The following is a 26,276-nucleotide window of genomic DNA, read 5'->3' on the forward strand; positions in this document are numbered from 1 at the left end:
TCTTATTTTCCTCCTGGGTACACAGCGCACGTTTCCTAACTTCCCCAGCAGCAGTTACGTTGGCCGGTGTGGGCGCATTCAGATGGTGGACTGTGGGAACCAGCAGAGCCTCTGCTAGAGAGAAAAACACTATCACACTTCCCTCTCCTTTTCCCACCAATTAGTTAGAAAGATCCCCCAAACCTAGGGGACAATGAAACAAGAAGATGAGAGGAAATTTGAGAAGCCCAGGTCCCTGAGTCATAGTCGCAGTGAAAACTTTTCAGTTGACCAATGCCCAAGTTGGCTTGTTGCCTGAACAGGAAGCAAGTTCTTTCAGGAAAGGGATTCTAGGGTTTGCTGGGTTTCTTCTTTCCCTTTGTGTATTACCTGAGACAGGGTCTCACTGTGTAGCTGGCCTGGAACTCACAGAGATTCACCTGCCTCTGCCCCCTGAGTGCTAAAATTAAAGGAGTTTCCCTGATTGGGTGCATTTTTTCAATCAGTAAGTAGTTTAGTCTTCCAAACTCTCCTTTCAAGTGAGGGGAAAGAATTTAGTGGCCTTTACATGCTTGTCAAAGGTCACCTAGCTATGTAGTGGGAGAGCCTGTTTTTGCTTTGGAACTTACCAGCTACCACTAGGTTATACTGACTCACAAGAGCAGGAACAATTTTGAAAGAGTTTATTGTACTGGAATCGAAAACCATATATGAACCACCCCCAGCACCGGGAAGGTAGACGCTGGAGAATGAGGAAGCTCAAGGCTTGTCTAGCTACCAAGTCCAACGCTACTATAGGCTACAGGAGACTATGTCCCAAAGAAACCTAAAGACAAAGATGGTACCACACATCTGTAATCTCAGCTCTTGAGATTCTGAGGCAAGAGGATTACTTGAGTCCCAGGCCAAGTCTGGGGTATATGAACCCCGCCTCAAAAAACAGGATCTCTAAATAGAGAACAGGTAAAAGAACAGCCAGCTAGTTCATGGAAGATGTATGGATGGGGTAGAACATGGCAGGGGTTTCGATCTCATTAGACATCTGGGAAAGGCAAGTTAGAAACATAAAGGCTGGTTGGAATTTGTAGTGAAATCCTGTAGTTTCAGCATTCAGAAAGTGGGAACTGGGTGATTCCCTGGAGTTTGAAACCATCCTGGGCTACATAGCAAGTAACTAGGTCAGTCGGGGGTTACAGGGCAAACCTCTGTCTCAGAAAAATCAAACAAACAAAACCAAATCATAATGAAAGACTAGGCAAGGTGGCTCACACCTGTAATCCCAGTACAGAGGCAGAAGGATAGCTGTGAATTCAAGGGCAGCCTGGCCTACAGAGTTCGAGACAAGGTTGGAACTATTCATATAAAACCAGCAAAGGGCCTAAGAAACAGACTCTGCAATGTGATATCATGTCACAAAATAAAATAGTAAAGACAACAGCCAACACTAGCCAGAAAGCCACATACTATGAATTCACACCCCACTGCGGAGACCATACAACAGCTCTGAACCGGGTTGTTTTGTTTGCTTATATTGTGTGCTCTGTGTCTGGCTGGTGTCAGACTCCTCCTCGTGCAGAGGAAGTTGACCTTGAACTCCCAATCTTCCCGCTCCTACCTCTAGGGCTATACTGCCATACCCAATTTATCGGTGTTGGAGATCCAGAGTGTGCCTTACTGCATGCTAGGCAAGCTCTCTCCCAACTGAGCTTCAGCCTCATCCCGGGCTAGCTCTTTCTAAAATTAAAAATGTACTCTAGCCATTTTATGTCTGGGAATTTATGAAAGAGAGATGAAAAGAATCTAATTCAGTGCAAAAACAAACAGATTCCTGGCTTTGTTCTCAATTATCCCTCTGCTAGTTAGCTTCAACTTGAGCCTCAGTTGGAGGAGTGCCTCAGGCAGACTGGCCTATGGGCTTGTTCATGAGACCTTTGCTTGATTGCTAAAGGGCCTGGCCTAGGCAGGTTGGCCTGGGCTAGAGAAAGCTAGCTTCCGTTGGAGAGATAAGGAAGGGGGAGAAGCCCTAACTTTTCTGGAAGTATATAGGCCAAAATTTAAAATTAAAAAAAAAAAATCCTTTCCTGCCCAACAGAAAAATCAAATTAGAACAAGTGCCCAAAATGAAAATAATCCTTATGTTCAGTTGAACTGTGTTGCTCTTTATCGTGAAATGATGTCCAACAATAAAAGTGACAAACTTAATCTATACAACAACTCGGATGAACCTCAAAGCGTCTTGACTTGAGGAAAGCCTTCTGAGGTTCCCACACTGTGATCCTCTTCACACAACCACCTTGAGATATTGAGACTAAGGGTAGAAGAGGAGTTGCTGCTTTTGCCTAGAACGTGTGAGACTCTGCTTTGACCCTGACATGACTAAAACAAGGTTTAAATATATGTCAAAGCTAAAACAGTGAACTTGGCCGACATGGGGGATTGTACATCCCTGAAATCATGTTCCTTGAAAGCTTAAGGCAGGAGGCTCAGGAATTCAAGATGATCCCTGGCTACATATAAAGTCTGAGGCTAGCCTGGACTACTGAGTCTCAAAAAACAAGCTGACTCTTTTAGAGTCCCAACTATGCTGGGTCCTCGGTGGACCCCTTGATTTTCTCCCCAGCAAACAGTAGGGAAAACAACAAAATGCATGAAGAAACCAGGGAAAGATCTGGGATGAAAAGTTTGAATTTTTGTCTTTGTAACTTTATTACTTTACTTGCATGCATGTATTCTCATGCCGTGACACGCATGTGGAGGTCAGAGGACAATTTGCAGGGGTCAGTTCTCATTTCTCTCCATGTGGGTCCTGACACTTGGACTCAGATTGTTAAGCTTGGCCTCAAAAGCCTTTACCTCCTGAGCCATCTGTCTGCTTCTCCTGCCTCTCCACTGCCACCCCCTTTTTAAGGACTCACTATGTGGTTTTGCCTGCTCCTGAATATAAAGCAGAACGTGGCTTCAAACTCATGACCTTCCCTCTTCCCTCAGCAGGAGTGCTGGCTTTGCAAGCGTGGGTCACCGCACTGGGCTGCAAGTTGTCAATTCCCAAGCCGCGAACCTTCACCTTCCTGAACACCCCACTCTTCTGGCATAAGCTACCCTCCCGTTCCCCCCCCCCCCCCCCCCCGCCGCTGATGAATTTGTGAACTAAAATATGGGGAGGAGCCTGGCTCACGTTCTCTTACAGTCAATAAACTGCTTCCCTTAGAAAGGAGGAGAGAAGAGACGACTCCGAGTAACCAAGGAGAAGGACCGGAAACTATACGGGGATATCAGCAAAGGGGGAGCATGGTGAAGCGGTCAGGGGTGTGGCTCAGTCACTGTCTCTCTCAAACCCCCAGGAAAGCCATCTGAGGAAAATCGCTTATACCTCTGTCTGTCCTATTTCCACAGAAGTTTCTTTGCATTATAAGTAAAACTTCATTAAAAGTCTACTAGGTCAGGAATGGTGGCATGTACCTGAAATCTTAGCACACAGGAGGCTGAGGCTGAGGATCGTGGTTTACTGCCAGACCGGGCACTTGAGTTCCAGTGGAAAAGGATTTTTTAAAGTATCATTAGGATAAACTGTGTTATATAGCCTTAGTTCAGTGGTTCTCAACCTGTGGGTCATGACCCCGTTGGGGGCAGGGATGTTGAGTGAACCCTTTCCTGGGGGTCTCCTCCTAAGACTACTGGAAAGTACAGATAATCACAATTCAAAACAGTAATAACATTCCAGTTATGAGTAGCAATAAAAATAATTGTACAGTTGGGGGCCACTGCACCATGAGGGTCTCAGCATTTAGGAAGATTGAGAACCAGTGCTTTAGTGCCTGAGGGAGAGTAGGCAGAGGCCGAAGAGAAGGATAGATTCAGACAGACACTGAAACATGTCTGTGATGCGAATCTCACGTAACTCAGGCCTCCAATTTACTGTTACTCAGCTTTACTAAGTTTTAGGGGCTGGGGAGATAGTCCATGTTTAAGAGCATTGGTTGCTCTTCCAGAGGACTTGGGTTCAATTCCCAGCACCTATATGACTGTAACTCCAAAGGATCTGACATCTTCACACAGACATGCATGCATGAAAATCATGAATGCATATGGAAATCATAAATTATTTTTTAAAACATTTTTTTTTGAGTTGGGGGATGGAGCAATGGCTTAGTGATTAAGAGCACTGGCTGTTCCTGCAGAGAACCTAGGCTCAGTTTCCAGCACCTACAAGATGGCTCAGGACCATCTGTAACTCCAGCTCCAGGGGATTCAACTCATTCTTCTGACCAGTTCAAGCACCAGGCGTGCATGCACGCAAGTCAAGTACTCACACCTGTAACACTGTACTCAAGGGACTCACAATTTTTTTCTGGATTCTGTAAGCACCTGCACACATGTTGCATACTCACACATAGACACAGAAATAAAAATAATATTAAAAAAAAAGCTGGCCAGGAGGTGGTGACCCATGCCTTTAATCCCAGCACTCAGGAGACAGAGGCAGGTGGGTCTCTTGAGTTTGAGGGTAGCCTGGTCTATGTACTGAGTTCCAGGACAGCCGGGGCTACACGGAGAAACCCTGTCTCAAGTAACCACAACAAACAAACACAAACAAACAAGCAAAACCCCAAACCTTTAATCCCAGCATGTGGGAGGCAGAAGCTGGCTTAGATCTCTTTAAGTTTAAGGTCAGTCTGGCCTACACAGTGGGTTCTAGCCAAGGCTACATAGTGAGATTTTGTCTGTTTTCTTTAAGACTTATTTTTATTCTATGTGTGTGTACATGTCTTTCCTGCATTTATGTATGTGTACAATATGAATGCCTGGAGAGAATTATGTCCCCTAGAACTGAGGGTACAAGTTGCTGTAAGGTACCATGCGGGTGCTAGCAATCAAACCTGGTTCCTCTACTAAAGCAAGCACTCTTAACCACAAGGCTACCAGCTCTGAGACACTCTCTGAACAACAACAAGAACATAAGCTTAGGGCCAACAAGATGGCTGCCAAGCTTAATATCCTGAGTTTGATGCCAGAACCACATGGTGGAAGGACAGGAACAGATCCCAAAAGTTGTCCTCTGACCTCTAATCTTGCCATGACGCTCCCCTTACCTCCTTAAAAAAAATGGATAAATGTGATTTTTTAAAAAGCCTAGTTTTCTTGTGTGTTCATGTGCACTTGGGGACCAGAGACAGCTCCCGGTATCATTCTTCGGGTACTGCCTACATTGTTCTGGAGACAGAGTCCCTCACTGGCCTGGAACTCACCAAGGTGGTCAGGTTTGTTGGCTAGTGAGACCCAGAGATTAGCCTGTCTTGGACTCCAGAGCCCAGGAATCACAAACGCACTCCAGCATACTGATTTTTTAATGCAAGTTCTGGAGCCATTTGCCCAGCTGGAGGCCCTGGATGTGATCCCTAGGTAAGTGTGTGTTGTGGGGTTGGGGGACGGTGGACTTGTATCGGGGTGGGGGAAGGAAAAGAAATCCAAACATTTAGAAAACAGAGATTCAATAAATTATATCAGCCAAACAGCTGGCTGCTGTGCAGCTGTCAACAATGACACCACAGGGGTGTGTTTTACCCACCAGACATTTAATACCCAGTTCAAGCAGAAAAGGCAGCAAAGCAATGTGATTACATTGTAATTACAGTGTAATCTCCTGTCCTTGCCGGGCAGTGTGGCTCAGGCTTACACTCAGCACTCTGGAGGCAGAGGCAAGTGGATCTCTGTAAGTTCAAGGGCAGTCAGGGCTACACAGTGAGTCCCTGTCTCAGAAACAAACTGTGTGTGTGTGTGTGTGTCTGTGTATGTGTGTGTCTGTGTGTGTCTCTGTGTGCCTGTGTGTTTGCGTGTGACTGTGTGTGTGTGTCTGTGTGTCTCTGTGTCTGTGTGTGTCTTTGTGTGTGTGTGTGTGTCTGTGTCTGTGTGTGTCTCTGTGTGCCTGTGTGTGTGTGCCTGTGTGTGTCTGTGTGTGTCTCTGGGTCTGTGTGTGCCTGTGTCTGTGTGTGTTTGTGTCAAAGCTGAATGCATAATATACCTTATGGTTCTATCAGAATTTTACCACAGACTAGCAGTTACTTTGGGATAGTTTAATGGTGTTTATTAAACCATCCTTTTCGGATTCCCTTTTGCTTCCCTGAAGAGAACATGTACTGTTTTGTGATAAGCACAAAATAAGGACCGTGTGGGGTTTGTTTGTAACTGCCGCTGGACTAATGAAGTGTTAAAAATACTTATTCACTCATTTTGTGTGAGGGTGTGATGCACACACATGCCACAGAGCTAACTTTTAAGATTAATTTTATTGCGTGTGTACAATTAGTTTGTCTGTATATTTGGTTGTAACCTACATGTGTCCCTGGAGCCCACAGAGGCCAGAAGAGGGTGTCAGATCACCTACAACTACAGTTAAACTATTGTGATCTACCCTGGTGGGGGGGTGATGGTGCTGGGAACAGGACTTAACCATTGAGCCACCTCTCTGGCCTCTAATTTTTGCTAGTATGGGAAGACAATTCATCACAGAAAACACGGTAGGTCTTGGGAAGACTATTTTTTACTGTATGTGGTGAAACAGTTTGTCATTGGCAATGTAAATCACATATTTTTAAATTTTTCCTCTGGGTGACTGTCTTACTTTTCTATCGCGGTGACAAGCACCTTGACCAAAGCAACTTTTAAAAGAAAGCATTTAATTTGGGGCTCATGGTCCCAGAGGATTAGGGTGCATGGTCATCATGGTGGTAAACATGACTGCAGGCAGGCAGGTGTGATGGCAGAGCAGTAGCTAAGGGGTTGCAACTGATCCACAAGTCAGAGGCTCAGAGAGCAACTGGCCTGGCCTGGGCTTTTGAGTCCTTAGAGCCTACCCCTGGAGACACACCTCTTCCAATGGGGCCCGCACCACTTAATCCTTCCCATACAGTGCCACCCAGGCATTAGGTGTCCAGGCATTAGGTCACCTGCACTCCACTCGAGATCACACAAACACAACTGAGCACTAGCTTGCCTTTTCCTTTACAGTTCCATGGATGACAGTGGCAATTTCAAGTACAAGACCCCTTTGAAAAAGTGTGGTTCCATATCTGGCCTGGTGGTGCACACCTATAATCTCAGCACTCGGGAGGTAGAGGCAGGCAGATCTCTGTGAGTCTGTGGCCAGCTTCAACTCTGGTTGGCAGACAGAGTTCAGGGGACAGAAGAACGAAAAAGGAGGAGGAAGAGGGGGAGAGGGAGGAGAAGAGGAGAAAGAAGGGAGCAGGGAGGAGAAGGGAAGGAGGAAAATGGGAGGGGGGTCGAGAGGAGGAAAAGAGGAGAAAAAGAGGAAGAGGGAGGGGGAGGAGAGAGGAGGAAGAGAAGATGTGAAATTGGCTCTCTCCTGTCCTGAATCATGAAGTAGCACATACTCCTAGGGGAGTTCAAAGAGCACTTACAGAAGCCCGGCGTTTAGCCTTCTGTGGCTGCCATTTGCTACAGCTCTGGGGGACTGTTTTCTCGGTGGTGAGGTTAGCAGTTTATAAAATGAGGTTTAAATTAGAAGCTTGCCAGAGAACCAGCTCCCTTCCCTTCCCCCTCCCCGGAGATTTCATGGGGTTCAAATTTAACAGCTCAGAAATGTTATCTTGTGCTTTAGGAAGATGTGCGCTCCTGACACACTCTTTGGAGTGATGAGGATTAATTTTAGTCAGCTCTTTCATCTGCACACTCCATTGTCTTCATGTCCCAGAGGACGGTGCTTCGGAGGTGCCTCTTGCGGGACTCGTCACTTCACTGTCTTTGAACTTCCTCAACGGTTTCTCTCTTTAGACAACTAATGTGGAAGAAGAAACAAGCCTCCATATATCTATATATGGAGACGTATATAATATATATTAATTTTGATTATGCTTTAATTTACTTACTGTGAGGGAGGCAAGTGCCACAGTGCACCGGTGGAGGTCAGAGGAACACCTGGAGGAATCAGTTCTCTTCTTTCACCATCCCAGGGATCAAACCCAGGTTGTCCGGTTTGGCAGCAGGCACCGCTACCGGCTGAGCAGTCTCTTTGAGGAATGACTTTTTAACATTCTAGGCCTACCCTGAGCATACTCACAGCAAAGTTTCACATATTTTTTAATGTATATTCATTAAGAGGGTGGTGGATGTCCTGGAGCTAGAGCTGCAGGTGGTTTAAGAGCCACCTGGTGTGGGTGTTAGGGGTTAAATGCGGGACTTCTGCAAGAGCAGCAAGTGCCTTTAGCTTCAGAGCCATCTCTCCAGCACTGCCTCAGAGATTTCAAAGGAATTCTATTTTAATCTGGAAGTTGTTATGGTTATTTTAAACTCCTTGGCTTGTGGCTTTATTGTTATTTAAATTTTCTTATTTTGTTTTAAATTCGTAAGAAGGTGTATTAACCAGAAACTGATTCATATATCAAGTGGGTGGATCACAGAATTTAATTACCTATGAACTATTAGTCAGACAGAGGTGGCATGAACTTGAATACCGGTAAGGGCTTTTACCAAGTTGGCGTAAAAGACATGAAGAGTAAAAGAGTCAGCAACAGGCAAGGTGTGATCTACAGGCGTGGATTTAAAATAGGTTGAAATGCCACTTAAAATGTTCTCAGAAGACAGCTCACAGTAAAATCAGAAATCAAATGTTTCAAAAATATCTCTATGATTATTTAATGTGTGTGTGCTTTGCCTGCATGTATGGTTGTGTAACACGTGATGTGTGTGCTTTGCCTGCATGTATGTCTGTGTAACATGTGATGTGTGTGTGCTTTGCCTGCATGTATGGTTGTATAACATGTGATGTGTGTGTGTGTGTGCTTTGCCTGCATGTATGGCTGTGCAGTACATGATGCACACACAAGTACCTGATGCCCATGGAGGCCAGAGGACCGTGTGGGGTACCCTGGAACTTGAGTTACAGTTATGAGTCATCATGTGGGTGCTGGGAATTGAACCCAGGACCTCTGGAAGAACAGCCATTGCTCTTAACCACTGAGCCATCTCTCCAGCCCCAGAAATCAGATTTTACTACCAATTACAATGAATTATTTCTAGCAAAATGTACTTTGTTAGTTGAACTTAACTACATTTTATGAAGTCCCCCCCCCCCCGTGGTTGTTGTTGTTGTTATATTCTACTATTGTGAGATGGTTGATTGGTTCCCAAGGAATTTTATCTTTAAATCATGACTATTATTTTATGGCAAAACTACATTTTTGAGTGATGTGCTGGTACATACCTGAAACCCAAATGTTTGGGAAGGCAAGGCAGGAAGGATATCAAGTGGCCAGTTTAGGCAGCAGCACAAAATCCTACTTCAAAATAGAAATCTAAACAAAACCACACAGCTCCTATCCAGGCTTGGTACATATCTTAATCCTAATATCTGGTAGGTAGAGGCAAGAGACTCAGAGCCTGTCTCAGACACACATGGAGAGAAGGAAGGGAGGAAAGGGGGAGGGGGAAAGGAGAGGGGAGGGGAGGAGAGAGAGGGGAGGGGAAGGGTCAGAGAGGGGAAAGAGGAGGAAAAGGAGAAGGAAGAAGGGAAGAGAGAGAGTGTGTGTGTGTATATGTGTGTGTTCAGGTGATGTAGCTCAGTTTATGAGAGGAGGCCTTGGGTTCAGTTCTTCGCACCTCATAAACCAGAGTGTGGTGGCACATGCCTACAATTCCACACTCAGAGAAGGTAGAGGTAGGAGGGGCAGAAGTTTGTTCAAGGTCTCATTCTTGGATACCTAGCAGGTTTGAGGAAAGCTTAGGCTACTGGAGACTTTCAAAAATAAATAGATTATGTAAATCCACACTCTTAAAGTCCCCTTTGTTTATTCTTCTACTATCTCTGAAGCTAGTTTAATTTTCCTAGTGTGGCTGCTATCACATGCTAGTCCAAGCTAACTTACTGCTTGGGATATGTCTTCATGTACTTTTCCTTCTCTCCACTAGCCCTCCTCAGAACAAGGCTGGCTTTGGTTTTTAAAGGAAGATCAGGCCATATCAGAAGTGTGTGTGTGTGTGTGTGTGTGTGTGTGTGTGTGTGTGTTGGTACATGTGTGCAGGTGAGTGTCTATGCATAGGCATATGGAGGTCAAAGGGCAATCTTGGATGTTCCTTACCAGGCACCATTGGTTTTTTTGAGGCAGGGTCTCTCCCATTTGTTTCTAGTCTTGTGCAGGTTATTCTAAGCTACCTTCTCTGGTGTCTCCCCACTCTGCCTTCCATTTCCCCTCAGGAGTGCCTGGATTGCAGGTGTGTTACATTCAGCCTTTTACATGGATCTTGGCTCAGACTCAGGTCATGAGGTTTGTATGATGTGGGCATTTGAGTGAGAATGGTCTTTCGGCTCATGTATTTTAATGTTCAGTTTCCAGCTGGTGGACTGTTTGGGAAGAACTAGGAGGTGTGGTCTTTAGGAGGAGCTGTGTCAGTGGGGGTTCCAGAAGCCAAATACAACTCCTAAGTGGAGAGAACTCAAGTCTGTCTGGTTCTCTCACCTCTCTCCAAAACTATTACTGTGCATATGGGTTAGTTATATACGTTATATACGTATGTTCATGGATAGGTGCTTGGAGGCTAAAGGTCAATATTGGGTGTCTTCCTCAGTCTCTTCACTTTTTTTTTTTTTTTTTTAAGATTTGTTTATTTTTATTTATATGAGTACACTGTTGCTGTTTTCAGACACACCAGAAGAGGGCATTGGATCCCATTACAGATGGTTGTAATACCATGTGTGTATTACACCACATGTGTAACACCATGTGGTTGCTGGGAATTGAACCCAGGACCTCTGGAAGAGCCGTCAGTGCTCTTAACCACTGAGCCATCTCTCCAGCCCCACTTTATTTTTTGAGACTTTCTCACTGAACCCAGAACTCACGGATTCTGCCAGATGGCTGTTCAGGGAGCTCTTGATATCCACCCGCCTCTGCTTCCCCAGCCCCAAGACTACAGGAGTACCACCACACCTGATTGTGGGTCCTCATGGATGCACAGCACGAAGCAGCCCCAAGACTACAGGAGCACCACCACCACACCTGATTGTGGGTCCTCATGGATACACAGCTCGTACTTTACTGACAGAACCACGTCTCTAGGGCACCCTCTACATGATTTTCTATATTTTAGATTTATTTTAAGTGTATGAGAGTTTTGCCTGCATGTCTGTCTGGGTACCATATGCTTCCTTGGTGCCCATGGGGGATCAAGAGAGGAAACTGGAGTCATGGATGGTTGATTGTAAACTGCTGATCCTAGGTCACAGGTAAATCAACAAGCACATTAGACATTTCTGTAGGTGACATGTTAGCAGAGGCTTTGTCATTGTGCCAGTTTTGACACACAGTGGCCATCTTAGCCACCACCTACTCCATGCCCACCTGAATCCTCAGGTTCTGCATCTATGTGTGAAAATGCTAGCACTCATCTGCAGGATGTGCTATGAGATTAGCTATAGTATTTATAAGGAGCTCAGCACAGAATAGTAGTCAATAAACCACTTGGTGTTTATATGATGCCTTAGTGTTCACATAGTGCAGACGCTGGACTTTAGGTTTTCCTGGATTGACCTGATCTCTATCATCAGAACCAGAAATACTGCTGCTAGGGTTGTTTGTGGATTTTCTTTTCTGGCTTAGAACATAAGATCGTCAGTCTAGGGATGCGTGCCTTTAATCCCAGCATCTAGCGAGGCAGAGGCAAGCTCCCTGTTTGTTTCATGCCAGCCAGAAGTACACAGTGAGACCCTCTCTCAAAAACAAAACTACAACAACTTAAAAACAAAGATTATCATGCTCAAATATCAGAAAATGCTAATCCTACTAAAGAAACCTAACAAATTAATGCAAATGGATGTAAAGAGCATAAACAATGTGTGAAGAGTTTACAGTCAGGAATTTTAAGTGAATAAAAAAGAATAAAGTTTACTAAGTTGCTTCTGATGGTTATATTTGATTTATTAAATTCTGAGATTATGGGTCCAATTAAAGCTATATAATTTGATGTGATAATGACAAGGAAATACAATCACCTGCACCTTTAAACATATAGTTACATTTATGTATTTTTATATACTTATGTATTTTAGATTTTATTTATTTTATGTGTATGGGTGTTTTGTCTAGTGTATGTCTGTGTGCCACTTGTAGATGTGGGGCCCAGGGAGGTCAGAAAATGGTACTGAAATTTCTTTAGTAAAAGGTGAAAGATCTATATGATCTGAAGAGAAACCAGAGTATTCTGGAATTTCTTAGAAATGAAGTTATACATGATTGTGAGCCTCCATGTGAGTTCTGGGCACTGAAATCAGGTCCTCTGCCAGGGCAACTAGTGCTCTTAATCCCTGAGCCATCGTGAATGTTTGTTATAGTTAGATAAGCTCTCATTGCCTAAGTAAGTATAGGTTGGTGTAGGTCTATGTTAAGACGACACATGATTGGCCAGGGAGAGATAGGCGGCGAAAGGTCAAGGAGCAGAAGTGGAGGGGGGAGGCAGACAGGAGATTCGAAGGAATCAAGATGGAGCTGGAGAAAGAGATCCAGGTAGACTTAATTGGTGATAGGTAGCTATGCATATTTTTAGGGGATTCTATAGGTCTTTTATCTCATATAGAAAGGCAGTTTGTATCTTTGTCATTTGGATATAAGATGATTGTGTAGAGAGTTTGTGGTTTGAGAATTTAATATATAAACCTGTTTGAAAGGCTACCGGGCTTTGAAGTCATGTTTGTGCCTGGTGGTGGGGTAAAGAAACACGCTGGAGTGGTCCTATCCACCCAGGACAGAAGCGACAGGGTGGGCAGAGTGAGCCACCTGGGAAGGGAACTGTGTGGAGAGTGTGGCTTGTGGACCATGTGCCAGACAGAGTTCGTGTGCTCAGCTCCACACTAGAGCAGGGTCTGTGGAGTGAGACCACGGGGGGGGGGGCGATAAAAGGTTAAGACATCCTTTAATAATTTTCACAACAGGTTGGCCTTGAACTGTCACTTCTGCCTTAGTCTCCCAACTGTTGGGATTACAAGTGCGCACAACCTCACCTGGCTAAATGTGTCCAACAAAAAGTTGGATTCACCATATATTTATTTTTGCAGGCTGGGGGTTGAACCTAGGACCTCACACACGCCAGGCAACTGTTCTCCCACTGAGCTACATCTTCAAACCTCTTTTTGCTTTTTGTTTTAAGACAGGGTCCCTCAAAGTTGCTCAGACCAGGCTTGAATTCACTCTGTAGCCCAGACCCTGGACTTCTGACCTCAGCTCCAGAGTAGCTCAGGTTGCAGACTTGAGCAGCAGTTTAAACAGTCGAAAAATATGTTTACCAACTAATGCAATATACCAACTAATACAGTAGAATTGATCTGTATTCAGGCAAAGCTGTCTTGGTCTGAGAAGATGGTTCAGTGAGTAAAGTGCTGGCTATACAAGCCTGAGGAACAGAATTAAGAGTCTCAGCAGCCTTGTAAAAAGCCAGGCTTGGTAATACAGGTGAGTCAGGAGGCTCCTAAGGATTTGCTGATAGCTACCCTAGCCAATTAATGAGTTCTAGACTCAGTAAGACCTGTCCAAAAAAGAAGCTGGAAAGTGACTGAGGAAAATATCTGCCGACAACCTGTAGTGCTCAGGAGTGTGTATGAATTCAGAAACACACACACACACACACTCACGAATGCATGTATGCCTGCACACATGCTTTCACACACAACATCACCACTAACACCCTCCAAAAAATGCTTATTTAATTGAAGAAAATACATAGCTCAAATTATATAAAAAAATTAAACTCTCTAAATGATGGTAACAAAACACTCCTTTAAATATATATATATATATATATATATATTTCTTCAATTCTAAGTATATAGTTATAAATTATACACTTCAGTTGTAAAACTCCAAAGAGTGAGCAAGTGAGATGGCTCAGCATGTAAAGGAATCTATTACCACACCTGGCGACCTGGGTTTGATCCCCAGGACCTCTATGAAGGAGAAACGAACCATCTCTCAAAAATCGTCCTCTTACACGTAAGACGTCCACCATAAACATGTAAAACTTCAAAGCAAAATTAAAATCGAGTACTATAGTTTAACAGTCTAGTCATGAGGGTTGGACATCCTGCTCAGGGTACTTGATTAGGTTTTTATTTTCTGCATAGTAGACAATCAAATTCAAAGGAGACGTTCCTTAACAAACAACTATTTTACATTGATACCATGTCTTTCTTAATGTAGAGTTCTTGTCAATTAACTTGAAGAGCAATACTCTTGGAGGTTCACTAATTAGGCTGCTGCTCAGGTGAAACTTCGAAGCCACAGAGAAGGGACCCACCCCCCAACTTCTAATTCCCTAGGTGGTGTCAGTCATTAATATGTTAGTTTAAATTAGTTTATCAGTCACCGATTTATATAAGTCTCATAAGAAATAAAACACCGGAGTCTGGTAGGGAGAGAGAACGAAGGGGCAGCTGCCAGGCTTACTGAGCCTGTTCCAGAGCAACAGGCAGTTTGGGGGATGGGAGAAGAAGGCAAGTGGCTGAAAATGGAGAATACAGAAAGGTGTCTCAGGAGAAGACAAGGAACCTGGACATCTTCCACATATGCAGTTGATCCCAAGCGCCCCTGAAGCTACAGATTACACAGTCACAATATTACAGTATTATGTCCCTATTTGACACAGGGGTGACCCTGTCTTCCAAAGCCTTTCACAATTACCAGGTAAAACTCATTATCCTGAGCTTGGGGATCAGCTGCAAGGCCTGGGCAGCTGCTCAGACAACCCCTATTAACCTGGCTATTGAGTAACAGGAATTGCGAGATTCTCAATGACACAAACAGCTGAAGGCTGGGACTGTTGCTCAGTTGGTGGAGTGCCGCCTAGCTCACACCAAGTCCTGGGCTCCACTGGCTTGGTGGTCCAGGACTGTGATCCTTGGGATATGGAGACAGAAGGGGCAGAAGTGCAAGGCCATCCCTGCCTGCACAGCAAACCTGACGCTAACTTGGGATACGAAGGCAGGTTTCATGTCAACTCGACACAAGCTGGAGTTATCTGAAAGAAGGGATCTTCAATTGAGAAAATGCCTTGGAAGGGCCCAGCCCATTGTGTTGTAGGTGGTGCCACTCTGGGCTGGTGGCCTTTGGCTCTAGAAAAAAAAAAGGCTGAGCAAGAAGCCATGGGGAGCAAGCCAGTAAGCAGCATTCCTCCATGGCCTCTGTATCAGCTCTGGCCTCCAGGTTTCTGCCCTGTTTGAGTTCCTGTCCTGATTTCCTTCCATGATAAACCATGATGTGGAAGCCTAAACCAAACACTCTTTCCTCCCCAACTTACTTTGCTCATGGTGTTTCATCACAGCAGTGGTAATCCTGACCGAGGCAGCTACCCTGGGGGAATAATTATCTTTGATCTTGGCACCCGGTGAGTGCCAGGTGGTGAGGATCAGGTGCGCATTTGACCACAAGGCTACACCAGTAAGAAGGTGCCACTTGACCGAAATCACCTATCTCCTTATCTCTAACCTGCTTATAAAACAGCTTCCCAGTCACATGGCAGAATCCCATCTGCCTTCCTAACTGCTCTGTTGAAATCAAGTTCTCTCTTCACCCTCGCCTTGCTTCTCCATTAGTTTTCCTCCCAGTCAGGGCCGAGAGCCTTGTGTACAGGCACTGTTTCAAATGTGGGAGATCTTATATGCTATGTGCAATTTCTGATAACGAAAGCTCGAAACCGCTAAGAAATACTTCAGTAATTACCTTTGCTTTGGCGTTGGAAAGCTACAGCTGACTATCAAATGGCTGGGAAGGTGTTCTATTTACTGGTCTTTTCCTTCCAGCAGTTAAAAACCAGTAACCTAAAGCAGTGCAAGCTCAACATTCTATTAAGATTAATAGAAGTAGCCAAGCCCACATCACTGTGGTAAGACCCCCCCTCACTGTCACATATAGCGAAGCATCGGTCTGCGTGCTCAACCTCTTCCAAACCTGACAATTGCTGAACACTGGAGTAAATGATCTGTTATTCTTGGTACACAGTTCTGATAAACAGACTTCCATAGGTGTTGCGTTCCAAACAGGAAAATGTCATGTTAAGACTGTGGCTCTCTGGGATGGCGCATGTCCATATTTTCATTTGTGTCAGATACAGGCAGGATGCGGAGGAGCCTGGAAGCAAGGAGTCAAACGGACAGCTGCGTGGACGCCCCGGAGCCCACCAGCACCTCAGCAGAGCGGTCAACAAAGCACCACTCTGCTGCTGTTTTTACTGTTCTCTTGCTAAAGGAAAGCAACGGGTTTTATTTGCATATCTGTTTTTACTTTTTGTTTTGCTCTTTTGAGACAGAGTTCATGTTGCCTTGGCTGTCCTGGAGCTCACTCTGTAGACCAGGCTGGCCCAGAACTCACAGAGATCTGCCTGCCTCTGTTTCCCCAGTCCCAGGATTTAAAGCTCGGTTTATTTATCTATTTACTTTTGTTTTTCTGAATAAATATCTCACACGTTCACCTGCATGTCCGTACACCAGGCTGACTTAGATGTAAGGCAGCTCGATCTGGCCTCACAACACGGCAATCCTCTTGCCTCAGCTTGCCAGATGCTAGGACTGTGACTGTAAGCCACTACACTAGGGTTTGGAAAGCCATCGCCACTCATGTAGACAAGCATAAAAACAACTTAGTGCTTTCTTTTTTCGTTTGTTTTCTCCTTTAAAAAAATTTTGTTTGTTTGTTTTGTTTTGTACACAGTTTTTTTTTTCTGTATAGCCATGACTGTCTTGGAACTCACTATGTAGTTCAGGCTGACCTCAAACTTAGATCCACCAGCCTCTACCACCTGAGTGCTAGGAGTAACGGCGTGTATCACCACCACACCTGGCTCTAGATAGTGGTTTCTAAGCTTTCAAGTCAGAATCTGCAGTAGTCTGCTGGCTTAAAAGGAAAAAGAAAGCCAGCTTCACCTCAAAGAACAGTACCATAAAATATTAAGAGAAAAAAGAGCATTTTGTATGGCGTTTCTTGAAGTCAGTGAAGCTTTGAAACATCCTCAATACTTAGAGCTCCAAAGTGATAACTTACATCGTTCACCTTTCTGCCTGTTGCTGATCAGGGCACAGCCTTGATAACCGCCCCTGGAGTGAGTTTTAAATCACATGGTCATCTTTAGGAACATTCTTCTCTACTTCTGTTGGGAAGTCGGAAAAGGAACAAAAAATTTCTTTTGAAATCTGGTTTTATTATATAGCCCTGGCTGGTCTGGAACTTGGTATGTGGAGCAGGCTGGTTTTGGATTTACAGAGATGCACTTGCCTCTGCCTCCCCAGTGATTAACCTAAAGGTGTGCACCACCATGTCTGTAAAAAGGGCAACTTTTAAAGTTTTATGATTGATAAATATGTGCTGAGTTCAAGTCTGTTTTTGGCACTTTATGTGCCTCCCCCAAACTGAAATATACTTAATACCCCACATATTAAATATCTGTCTTAATATCAGAGATGTCTGAACTGGGTGTGGTGATATACACACACAGGTAAAACTCCGATATGAATAAAATACAAAACATGCATTTATGGAAAAGCATGATCATTAGGAAACAGCACAAGTTTTCAGAGTACCACTCAAAATGGATTCCTTTCATTTACTTATGTATTTAATGTTGAGCATGAAACCCAGGGCTTTGAGCGTGCCTGGTCAGCGCTTTCAGCCACACTCCCACACTCTCTTTGATAAGGTTATTGCCTGGAACCTGCCTTCATGTATCAGTGTGGTTGAACTGTGGAGCGGATGACTACAGTGGAAACCATTTACGGGCGTGCAGGTCTAACTGTACAAGAAATTAAGCTCTTTCAAACAAAAACTGGAACTAGTAGAGAGAAGTCAGATTACGTCAGGCTCATGCCAAGGATTTTTAAGGACTCTTACGTTATGTGTATGTACCTGTGTATCACGTGCAGGCAAGAGGCATCGGAGGCAACAAGAGGGCATTAGATCGCCTGGAACTGAACTTACAGACCACTGCGAACCACCCTAGAAACTGAACTTCGGTCCTCTGCAAACCCAACCACTGTTCTTAAACACTGCGCCATCTCTCCAGTCCCCGTGGTAAGAGTATTTACGACCGAGGTCAGACATCCAGACAGGGACACATCTGTGAATGAGCAGACAAGGCAGGAACAGCTTTGATAGGTGTCGGAACAGAAAGATGAACAGGAAGGGAATTATCAGGAAGTAAAACTTGTTTATCAGGGGCACTAAGGAAATGGTGAGGCTTCTTGCCAAGCCAGGTGGTTATGAGTACCACGAAGTCCTAGGGACCCAGTGCCGTGCACAATACTCTCAGGTCACTGCTGTTTCCTAGGGAAGCCCTATCAGAAGACTCATCCTTTCTGCTTTTGAAATAACTAGAACCCTAACGATGGCAGCCTGTAACTGTAGAGCTCTTCCTCCCAACCCCGATGCAATTAGGGGGCTTTAAAAATACCAGTGCCAACAGCTTCAGCCTCCAGCCAATTAAATCAGTCTCTGAGGGAGTAGTCCAGTCCTCCGTAGCTTTCAAAAGCGCTCCCCCCCCCCCCCCGGTGAATTTAATGTGCAGTGAAAGTCAGGGATTACTTCCCTAGAGGAAAGTTCCGCCCTATACTGCTCCCCAACTTTAACATGTGTACAGTAAATTGGGGGTGGGGCTTGTTAAGATGCAGGTTTTGGCTTACTAAGTCTGCACTGGGAACGAAGATTAGCAGTTCATAATAATCTCCCAAGTAATATGAGTGGGGCTGGTGTACAGATCACACGTAGAGTCATGGGCTGTGGGACGAATCCTTGCAGGGCACCCTGGCTGGTATCTACTAAAAATGTGATACTGGGGTTGAAGAAATGGCTCGAGGTTAAGAGCACTGGCTGCACTTGTACTGACCCATTTGCTAGCGCTGACATGCTCACACATTACACACTGAAGTGGCACCTACAACCATAGGTTACTCCTTTTCAGAGGATCCAATGCCCTCCTCTCTGTGGGCGTCAGGCACTCCCATAGTGCACGGGTTTTCACGGATCAAGACTTCCACATATTAATTCTGATGATTATGCAAAAAAAATGAATAATTTTATCCTGAAATTAAGATTTTAAAATACTTTTGCAGGCTGAAATAAGAAAAAAAATGTATTCCTTAGGGGGCTGAAGAGATGGTTCAGTAGTGAAAAGTATTTGATAATCTGGCAGAGGCCCTGGGTTCAGTTTCCAGGACCCACATAGCAGTTCACAATCATTTGCATCTCTAGTTTCAGAGGATCCAGTGCCTCTGGCCTCCAAGAGCACCAGGCACACAGGCATTCGGGCAGGCAGAACACTTGTACACACAAAACAATCTCTAAAAAAGTATTCCTTGGGGTTGGAGAGATGGCTCAATGGTTAAGAGCACTGACGGCTCTTCCAGAGGTCCTGAGTTCAATTCCCAGCAACCACATGGTGACTCACAGCCATCTGTAATGGGATCTGATGCCCTCTTCTGGTGTGTCTGAAGACAGCTACAGTGTACCCACATACATTAAATAAATAAATCTTTAAAAAAAATTATTCCTTAGAAGAAACAAAGTCTATTATTAAGCTGGCGAGGTGGTGCATGCTTTTAACCACAGGACCTTGTAGACAGAAGCAGGCTGATCTCTGTGAGTTAGAGGCCAGCCTGTTCTACGTAGAGTTCTAGGCTAGCCAGGGCTATTTTGCTTTGTTTTGTTTGAAAGCCTATCAAATAATCTGATTCTGGAGGCTGGACTGGTTAAGAGCACCAGCTGTTCTCACAGAGCAGCAGTTCTTGGCCTTCCTATTGCTGAGACCACTCAATGTAGTTTCTCATATTCTGGCGACCACAACCGTGAAATGATTTTTATTGTTACTTCATAACTAATTTTTTTACTGTTATAAATCACAATGTTAACACTTTTGGAAATAGAGGTTTGCCAAAGAGATTGAGACCCACAAGTTGAAAACATGACCTAGAGGAACTAGGTTCAGTTTGCAGTACCCACCCATATGGTAGTTTACAAAACTGTCTATAATTCCAGTTCCAGAGGATCTGATGCTGCCTTTGGCCCTTAGGGCATCAGGCATGAAGGCAAAAACTACCCACTACATAAAATAGAATAATTTAAAAATGTTTAAAAACAAGATGATTCTGAAATTAAAAGAAATAATTAAATATATTAGAAGAAAGATGATAACAGAAAAAATAAGAAGGCAAGAGATCAGGCAGTGATGGCTCATGACTCTAATCTCAGTACTTGGGAGACAGAGGCAGGAAGGTCTGAGTTCAAGGTCAGCCAGGGTTATACAGAGAAACCCTGTCCTGAAAAAAAAAAAAAAAAAAACAAAAAACAAAAAACAAAACAAACAAAAAAAACCAAATAAAGCTAGAGTAGTAGAAAGGGCTTTAGAACACAGATAACTTTCAGATAGGAGAAAAAAAAACACTAACTCATCAAGTAGAATTATACACGGATGCTTTTTAATTATGACGAGGCGTTACCCCATACACTAAACATTAGCTGAAAATACTTGTCTATGTTTAAACACACAATATACATAATCTACTGGACACCATTGCTTTTAGCTTAGCCTACTTTGAACATATTCAGAACAACTCTATTAACCTATAGTTGGCCAAACTTATCTGTCACAAAGCCTATTTTATAATAAAGGATTGAATATTTCACATAATTTATTCTCATATACCCCTCCCCCAAAAAAAACCCCTCAGCAACATTTCAGCCTGCCAAGTGTCTGTTGTTTTCCCCTGTAATTTTGTGGTTCGCTGGGAGATGTGACAACTGCCCAGTATTCCAAAGAGGTCTTATACTGCACATGGCTAGCCCCAGGAAACTGGAATTCAGATTCAAAGTACAGTTTTTACTAAATACCAGTTACTTTTGCACCTTGAGACATGAAAAATTCTCAGCCTGAACCATTCTAAGTTTCTACCCATCCATGTACATTAGTAGTTGAATTTGAGGAAGTGAAAGAACGTGTCTGAAGGGCTAATGTAAAAAAAAAAATAAGAGACTGAAGTCAGGAAGCACAATAAGATTTAGTAGTGCTTGGAGAACCTGCCCCAGAAAACTTGCAGTGTAACAAATTCCAACAGCCATGCTCCCTGCCCCAGTACTCAACAAACCAGTGCAGATGGTTGTGAGCCACCATGTGGTTGTTGGGATTTGAACTCAGGACCTCTGGAAGAGCAGCCAGTGCTCCTAACCACTGAACTATCTCTCCAGCCTGCACTTTGTGTTCTTAACGATGGCCTGGGTTCCAGTGGTAGCTCACAACCATTCCTAACTAGAGATCCAGGGAATTCAGATCCCCTTCTCTGGCCTTTGAAGACATGAGGTACACACATGGTGCACGTACACACATGCAGGCAAAATACTCATTAATAATAAACATAAACATCAGATCTTTGAAGAAAGAGAAGGATAGAAGAGGGAGAGAGGCCAGAGGTGGTGGTGCACAACTTGGATGACTTGGGAGGGAGAGGTAGGTAGATCTCAATGTGTTCCAGGCCAGCCTGGTCTATATACTGAGTTCTAGGACAGCCAGGACTACATAGTCAGACTTTGTATCATGAGAGAAAGACACACACACACACACACACACACAGAGAGAGAGAGAGAGAGAGAGAGAAGGAAGGAAGGAAATGACCACTGTGAAAGGGGTGTTAGCTAAAGATGAGAAATAGGGATCCCCTCATCCCCCATTATTGATTATTGATGCAGATAGAAAAACAGGAGTCAGAGTCATAAAGCAGGGTAGGATGAGCTCAAGGCACTGGAGGTGCACACAGCATAAATGGACTGTCTATACAGTTTCTACATGAAAGCACATGTGTTTTCAAACAGCCACGGTTGATTTCTTTTCTACCGTCAACCACCTAAGCCATACATCTTTACTCTCACACTTCTGTTGGAGTTTTAGAAAAATACAACCGGCAAACCTTTGCACCTGTTTTATACATTTTGTCCTTAAAAGCATACACTCTGATTTGTCAGCTAGCAGTCCAAGACTGTGGATGCTCATGCATGTAGGTAGAGGCAGGAAGCCCAGAGTAACACACGTGTTCTATGACTGATCAGAATACCCAGAAAGTCTACAATGGCTCTGCTCTTTGGTTACCTTCACTCCCTTGAGCTGAGTCTCTAGACCTCTCCAATTTCTGCTCTGGAAAACTCCAGGACAATCTAGAAATTGAGAAATAGACTGATAAGTTTTTCATCCCTTTTAGGCTTACACGTATATGGCTGTGTTATTAAAGATATTTAAGGGGACATCAGTAAGGTTCAGTGGGTAAGGGTATTGAGATGCCAAATTTTTAAAATTCAGACACCATTTTAGAGAACCTGACTTAAGTTTGAATTTAGGTAAATTAACATGCTGGTACCTAGCATTAGTTTCCAAGTTTCCCACCAACAAAATCAGAGTTTCCCTAACCCCCAAGACTAGAGTCTCCAGGTTACACCTTCAATGAGACCAACATCTCCAGGTTATTCCCCCAACAAATGTGCATACCCAGGTTACAAGCCCCCCCCCCCACAACAACCACCAATGCAGAGGGGATCAGGTGTTAACCTTATGGTATGACTCCCAGCACCAACCAATTATGTTAAAGGCCACAGTAGCTTTCCAATTAGATGCTTGCACATTTAACCCCCACTTGCTGCTCACTGTAAAGCCTTGTCCCAGTAGATATTTGGGGCACCACCAAAACTCTCCTGCGTGTTGGAGGTGCATTGGGAGGGGCCCGAGCTAGCTTGAATAGAATAAAGACCCTGCTGTTTCTTAGATATTTTCACTCTCTTTCTCTCTCTGTAGACCTGGATGTCCTGGAACTCCACATATAGACCAGGCTGGCCTTGAATTTACAGACATCTGCCTGCCTCAACCTCCTTAGTGCTGGGATTAGAGGTGTGTGCTACCACATCTGGCCCTATCACATACTTGCCTTTTATTATGAGAAGTGAGACTTTTGGTAGTGTCTTATAAAAATAATATAAACAATTTTTTTCCTTACAGATTAAACCCTCATGCACTGTCATGTGAGAGGTTTCCTAGGGAGACTCAACATATTTTTCTCACACCAGAAAGGAAACCCAGACAGACCAAAACGTGTATTCATCGAAGCCCAATTTTGTAAGCCAATGAGTCTTACCGGGTGACTTTCATTATATTACTTACAGGAATATGGGTGAGGGGTTAAATATGATGAGGGGTTACAGAAGTAGAAATGAGACAAAACAAAACAAAAAGAAAGGTACATCTGCCTCAGTGGAGTGCCCCACCCCACAGGGCAGGCATCAAAGGCCTGTGCCACCACACCCATCCTTTGTCAAAGGCTTTACTCTCAAATCATCTATAGCACAGAGTCCTGCAGTAGAGCGTTGGATTCAGGCAAGCTCAAGGAGCAACAGCTCCAGCCCTAAGGTCTTAATTTTGTTGTTTTGTTTTTTAAAGAATTCTTTATTTATTTTATATATAGGAGTACACTGTAGCTGTCTTCAGACACACCACTGAGCCATCTCACCAGCCCTTGATTTTGGTTTTTGAGATGGGTTTTTCACTGTGTAGACCAGGCTGACCTCCAGTTCAGAGAGATCCCCCTGCCTTGGAACTCTCCAGTGCTGAGATTAAAAGGTCTTTACCACAACAAAGTCTGATTTGAGGTAGGGGTGGGAGTGGGGGGTGGGGCCGCCATACTTTTGATGTCATATCTGATGTGTTTTAAAACGAAGCAGAAAGAGATGTTAAAGAAACCATAAAAGAAATCAGTGCTGTGTTTTAGTAACAGGATTTATGAGCAACTGGTGCCAAGACCTTCCCCTGCCTTGTGACATTAAGAATTTTGTAATTAAAAAGCCAATGTATAAACCAGGTAGTGGTGGCACATGCCTTTAATCCCAGCAGATTAGAGAGAGAGAGACAGGCAGATCTCTGAGTTCGAGGCCAGCCTGGTCTACAGAGTGAGCTACAGGTCAGCTGGGCTACACAGAGAAACCCGGTTTAGAAAAACAACCAACCAAACCAAAGGAGGGAGGGAGGGACGGTAGTTTTTGATTGTATTTTGCTTTTTTTTTTTTTTTTTTTCTTGATAGCTTACAGTAGATAATTTTCGTTTTCTTCCCAAAGTTATCCAATGGGACTTCAACCACTCTAAAACAAAGTTGCAAGGGCTCTCACCTCTCACGGAGGCACTACGGGCATCCTTCTCATCTGCATCCCTATAACCCTAGCTGCGGATGTTGCAGCTCAGCTCGCTCCCAGCCTCCCAGTCTCTATGAACCTGGCTCGGTGATAAGCCAGAGAAGGGAGGGCTGGGGAGCTGCTCCAGGCCCTGTGTTGCTTCTGCTTTGTGGTCAGGGCCCCACCCTGGACGCTGTGAGGTCAGCTGTCCCTGGAGGTTGGCCACAGGCAGGGCTGGGGATTCAGATCCCCTAGAACGCAGCACAGGTTTCTGCAGAAAACATTTTGAATGACTCTTGCCGACTCAACGCAATATTTTGGGGGAAGTTCTAATTCTGCCTTTTCTGTTCCAGAGAGTCTTACTCCTGCCAGAGGGGCAGGTTGGGGTCAAGGAGAGGAGCTCCTGGCCGGTCCCTAACCTCACAGAGGAACCAAGCTTGGGGTGAGCTGGGGAAACAGGAAGGACCCAGAAATGTTTACAAGCCCCGCCTCTGAGGTTAGGACTCCTGTCCTTGTCTGCCGGTTAACGACCAAGAGGGACTAATGCCCTATCCTGTCATTTATACAAATGCTGAATTCTGGTTGGTATGTTCCAAGATGGCTCAAACCACCTCACTCGGCATGTGCAGGTGGTTAAGTATCCTGTCGTAGTTGATTACTGTTGAAAAACAAAAAGCAGAAAAGAACCTCAAAAGATTTTTATGCCTAAAGTCTCTTACAGGCTAGTTAGTTACAATTATATAAGATATATGCTTTCAATGAAGACCAGTGAAGATGACTCTCCTACACACTTAAACATAGCCCAAGTAGTAGTGAGGACTCATGAGTTATAGGAAGAAGTTCAGGATTTGGCATCAGAGCAAACAACTCTTTGTCTTTTGAAGTAAAGGCATTAAATATAGGATAAGAGTATTATGAAGTGGTATGTGTTAAATTTCAACACATTTGCTTGGTCTATAACTTGTATGAAGGTGGCCCTGGGGATTCCCAGCACCCACAGGGCAGCTCACCTCCCTGGACAATGCATCCATGTGGTACACAGACATATGTGCAGGCAAAACACATAACGAATTATAAACCTCTAAGAAGTCACCCCATTGTGCCGATGTTTATATTTTTATAGTCAAAACGACAATTTCCTTTATTAATAACTGGCCACCACTGTAAATGGCTATATATGGACAATTATATATTTAATTTTGGTCAGGTTAATCTCATAAAAATTTTTTTTTTTTCTATGAGCCATTATAATTTAGGTACTAGCTTCATGCAGGAGCAGCCGTGAGCAGCGAAGTCTCCCGCCACACCCTCTACGAGGCACCAGAACCTGCGCAAGCGCAGCAAGTTTCTGGAGCCGGTGGAGCTGCAGATCAGCCTGAAGAACCACGACTCTCAGAAGGACCCACTGTCAGTCTTAAGTCCACCCTTCGCTCCAAGTTCTCGGTGGGTGTCCTGGGGAACCAGCAGCACTGTGAGGAAGCCAAGGCCGTGGATATCTCCCACGTGGACATTGGGGTGCTTAAGAAGCTTAACAAGAAATTGGTCAAAAAGCTAGTCAAGAAGTATGATGCCTTTTTGGCCTCTGAGTCTCTGATTCCACGTATCCTGAGTCCAGGAGGTCTAAACAAAGCTGACAAGTTCCCCTCCCTGCTGACACACAATGAAAACATGGTGGCCAAAGTGGGTGAGGTGAAATCCATAATCAAGTTCCAGATGAAGAAAGTGTTGTGTCTGGCTGTTGCCGTCGGCCACGTCAAGATGGCGGATGATGAACTGGTCTACAAACGCCTGGCTGTCAATTTCTTGGTGTCCTTGCTCAAGAAAAATTGGCAGAATGTCCGGGCTTTATACATCAAGAACACCATAGGCAAGCCCCAGTATCTGTATTAGGGCGCTCCAATAAACCTCAGTTCTGCCATCTTAAAAACTAATAATAATGATAGTAATAATAATAATAATTGAATGGTGGTGACTGCTTTCTCTTCAGATGGCTGTGCTTGCTCTCTAGTCTATTCTCTGACTTTGAGAAGAAGAAAAAGATCTATCTGTTCTTAGGCAATTTTATAATTATGTTTCTCTAAGAAGAATGTTCAGGGGCCATTGAGATGTCTTGATGGGCA

At 44.2% G+C, this 26,276-nt stretch overlaps 1 pseudogene across 1 annotated transcript; it reads left to right on the forward strand.

Annotated features, from left to right (window-relative positions):
- The first annotated feature begins 193 nt into the window (after positions 1-193).
- LOC308417200 (large ribosomal subunit protein uL1-like) lies at positions 194-26,046 on the forward strand (annotated as a pseudogene). Its single transcript has 2 exons — positions 194-281; positions 25,430-26,046. The product of its transcript is annotated as a large ribosomal subunit protein uL1-like (transcript).
- Positions 26,047-26,276: the final 230 nt, after the last annotated feature.

The sequence above is a fragment of the Micromys minutus genome (assembly GCF_963924665.1).
Source record: "Micromys minutus genome assembly, chromosome: 1".
Taxonomy (NCBI): Eukaryota; Metazoa; Chordata; class Mammalia; order Rodentia; family Muridae; genus Micromys; species Micromys minutus.